This window comes from Citrus clementina, unplaced genomic scaffold (genome assembly GCF_000493195.1).
Source record: "Citrus clementina cultivar Clemenules unplaced genomic scaffold, Citrus_clementina_v1.0 scaffold_5, whole genome shotgun sequence".
NCBI lineage: Eukaryota > Viridiplantae > Streptophyta > Magnoliopsida > Sapindales > Rutaceae > Citrus > Citrus x clementina.
Window position 1 is genome coordinate 6987392 of NW_006262201.1, and position 4444 is coordinate 6991835.

General features: G+C 38.8%; 1 pseudogene; it reads right to left on the minus strand.

The window, feature by feature from the left end:
* Positions 1–223: 223 nt before the first annotated feature.
* Positions 224–3356, minus strand: LOC112098385 (annotated as a pseudogene).
* Between the last annotated feature and the right edge of the window lie 1088 nt (positions 3357–4444).

Below are 4444 nucleotides of genomic sequence, written 5' to 3' on the forward strand. Positions count from 1 at the left end.
TGTGGAGTTCGCATAGGCTTTTGGAAACCCCAGAATGATAGCAGCTCAAATCTCCAGACACTCTTAAGAGTTTGAAGATTAGGCAGTCTGCCCAATATATCTGGAGTGCCACTACTAGGGTGTAAGGCTGATATGAAAATGAGATTTTTCGGAGAGCTGCAATAATTATTGGGAGGTGCAGGCAGAGTGATGGAACCGAAGTTCAGATGCATGAGCTTTTGCATCAGATTCCGTTTGGATATAACTGGATGTCATAACGCCACTCCATATCCTCAAAAGTCCGTAGCCTTTGTCTCAACTCTATCTGGGGCCAGTGTAAGTCCAATTTGTGCAAGCTTTTATGCACGATAGCTCTTCTGGAAGCTTCCTCAAGTAAGCACATGGGTTGACAATTAAGGTTTCAAGTTTTGGCATTGCTCCAGCCCCCATCGTCCACTCATCTAGCCAATACATTGATTTCAGGTGCAAAACCTTAAGTTCCGGAAAGCTACACGAGCCAACACAAGCCAGCTTTCTTCCTAAATACGAGTTCTGCTTCAGTTTCAACACTTGAAGGTGTGGAAGCTTTTCCAGCATTGGCATGGGATCCTCCATTAGCTCAGTATTTGATAAGCTCAGATGGCTCAGACTTAAAGGAAATTGGTATTCAGACAGGACAATCCGTGAGAGCTTGCTCTCATTCACCAGCTTCAAGCGTTCAAGTTTGTGGAGTTCGCATAGGCTTTTGGAAACCCCAGGGTGATAGCAACTCAAATCTCCAGATATTCGAAGAGTTTGAACATTAGGCAGTCTGCCCAATATATCCGGAGTACAACTACTAGGGTGTAAGGCTGATATGAAATTGAGATTTTTCAGAGAGATGCAATAATTTTTTGGAGGTGCAGGCAGAGTGATGGAACCGAAGTTTAGATGCATGAGTTTTTGCATCATCCAAATATCCTCTGGTGACTGATCTATGTAGCTTGATGGCATTTCTAGTGTTTGAAGGTTTAAAAGGGTGCATAGCAGTGAAGGAAGGCATTTGAGCGAAGGGATATTCAATTTCAAATACTTCAAATAGAATAAATTTTCTAATCCAGGTGGAAAGTGGTCGAGAATTGCAGAACCCAAGCCCAATACCCGAAGGTGTTTGAACTTTTTACAAAAATTGTCGCAATCTATCAGAGCGAGATGATCGCTTTCTGAACTGTGATTCAGAAAAGATTGGAGATAGATGTCAGAATGTTCTAAAGAAAAGAACTCAATCAGATCTTTCATAATGTAGCACCATTTAACATTTACCGGTGGTTCCTCGTCCACGTCAAGGTTCCAGGACAATCCCGTGTTCACTGCCACAGATAACAATGAATAATATACAAAACTTGGAACATAACACACTTTAATCGTGCCTCCGGCTCTTCTCTTACTCACTTGAATGAGGCCGCGATGGATTAGTTCTTTCAAGTAATGTTCGGCCGTCTCCTCACTGTTGTATGGTATGAAACCTTCAGCTACCCACAACTGATATAATTGCCTCGTCGATATGTCAATACTTGGACGGAAGACACACAAATAGATGCAGCAGACTTTCAAGTGAAAAGGTAACTCCATCACAGCATAAATTTGTCTCCAAATTGTCGGAATCGCTTCGCCTTGAACGTAATTTTCTAATGGCATACTTCCATAGTGTAGGATGAAAAATTGCCAGGATTCATGCTTTAATCTGATCATCTGTCCTCCAATGAGCACTGAATTAGGCCGAATCTTCTCTCCGTTTTCCATTTCCAAAGACTCAAGGAGGTCTAGATCAGTGACCGTTATCAATACTCTGCTTCCATTCTGATTGTCAGGAAGAACTTGTTCAAGATCATCCCATATGTCACTGTCGTCGAAGACATCATCAAGCACAATAAAGTACTTCTAGTTTGTTAGGTAATCACGAAGAATGGTTTTCTTCAATTTATAATCTTCACCGATAATTACACTAACCCGAGATGGAGGCATCACAGACTTGATTATGTCATCCAATATCTTGCCAGAATCGTAGGCTATAGAAACCCTGACCCAAGCAAGACAGTCAAAATAGAACTTGACATGATTGTTATTGTAAGTATCTGCAGCAAAAGCAGTCTTATCGAAGCCCCTGCTGTCGAGAATTGCAACCACTGAAAGCCTAGATGGTCCCTCAATCAATAGATCAAACAACTCCTCTCTGCCCCTTTCAAATTCACTGATATCAAGCCGAGGTTGTCCCTCACTCAATAGGCGAATGATTTTCTTACCTTGTTCACTGATATCAGAACCATTGTCGCCGGGTGGAAGTTTTTGCATTCGATTTCTAATATCAATGATTTTACTGTGGAGTCCAACAAGAAGAGCCATATTTTTAGAATTAATAGGTTGTTTGGCAAGTGAGAAAGTGAAAGAAAATTAACAAAGAAACTTTAACTGAATTGATTTATTATTGATTAAAACTCAAGCTTAACACTGAAAACGTGTTAGCAAGTATTTATAGTTATATTAAGCTAAAAACTAAAACAGAGCTAATCGTTTGCTGTATTAACAAACTAATCCAACTTCCAATCATAACAAGCCAGCTGGATAATCTGTTACAGCTTTAGCAACTGCCCAATCCAGCTCAGCATCTTCAGTTTATACACATCACTAGCCAGCCAGCTCAGCAGCTTCATCTGCAGCTTATACACGTCACCAGCTAAGCTAGTACAGCAGCTTCAGCTATACTCTTAACACATATTAGTACTGCTTTCACTTTCGTTTTCACGGCTTTGCTGCTGCATGATGTTGATGAAGAATGCGTCAATGGCTACCTCAGATTCATGGACAAAGTGATTGATGTCCTCCAGAATTCCCAAAATATCTCCTCTTTTAACGTCTTCATCGCTTTCTTCCAAGTCCAACAGTTGCAAAAATGGCAAAGCTACTTCGAATTCATCGAATTTTTGTCTGATAAGTTGAAACAAAAGCCGAGCCACGTCAGCTTCATAGTTCCTCAGGAGAGTAGTAGCAATAATTTCGGACTCCGTAAGAAGGTTTTGAAAAAGTGGAGTCACATTTGTTGAATCAGACAACGTTAACGCGCCTTCTTCATCTGCTAACACCCTTTTCAACCTCTCACAAAATAGTCGGAGATGGACGTCCAGCATATCTTCTCCTTCTCACTGTAGCAGCCAGAGGTATTGTTATTTGCTCCAAGAAATGTTAAAAGGATTGGTTCTATCTCAAAGTGGTTAGTGGTGTAAAATTAAACACCATGGAAGAATTTGCAAGGAAGATGCCAAGAAACTGGCGAAGCCGCTAAATTCCACAAATACGCGTGCCTTCTGAAAAGAACGGGTATCCAACCTTCATCTTGATTTCTGCCATGACATAATTGATGGTGCTTGAATCAATTTTTTTTTTTTTTAATTTAAAAAATTTTGCTTAAAAAAAAAAATCAAAATGCCTTCAAATTTTACAAATTTCAGAATCTGAATGATAATTTTTTCAAATTTGAAAGATGTAAGTATTTTTTTTTTCTGATAATTTATTTCACTTTTGAGGAAATCCGAAAACGCTAAATACGTTCTTTACCTTAATGAAAAAAAGTGAAAATCAAGAACTATTCAATTTTGTTTTTATTTGTAATTCAAAAACTTTATTTATTTTCGATGCTTTTCAAAAGAGATTCCTCTGATCCATCTGGCATCTGCAACCCAGTTTCTTGACAACGTTACAAATCTCCACCCCACATCTACACTATGAAACAAGTTGATGGAAATCGAACAATTGCTTTTTGAAGTGGACCCATTGGTCATCATTGTCTATTCTTCCTATGAGCCATTTATTTTGACCATTTGCGATCTTATCTGGACCACTCCAATTATTGTTGTAACTCCAAAGGTTGCATCTACAGTTGAATGTAAGATAGTGAAAGCTCTTCTCTCAGAAAATAGAGGGACCTTTCTCTGTTTCTCCGTTGCAACGTGCTAGTATAAATTTCTTTACCTTACAGTTTGTACGGTCTTGCTGTTAATGAATTCGCTGAGGCATTATTGATCCAATCTGAGTGAAGTAATTGTGGGTGAAAAATAAATAAAGGATAGGAGAAGGTGAAAAATAAAGTGCTGAAGTGGCTATTAAAGAAGAGTGTCACTTGATCACAATCACATTGATGCACAACTCACTCGTGACAAATTTCGACTATACGTACTGCAAATTCAGCCAAACTGTAATTAAAGCTACAAAAGGCAGTATATCCAAAAACTTAAGGGGAAGATTTTATTCAAGTGCAGCTGAAATGAAAAATATTGACTATTGAATGGACCAATGCTGAATTACATTTGAAATGGGAAGCATGACTGCAGTCACGATGTTTCCCCCTCTGATTTTCCTCCAAAACAAATTCAGTTCTAAACAATAACGGAAATAGCAATAATTTATTCATCAAAGAAAATCCCTAAATTTT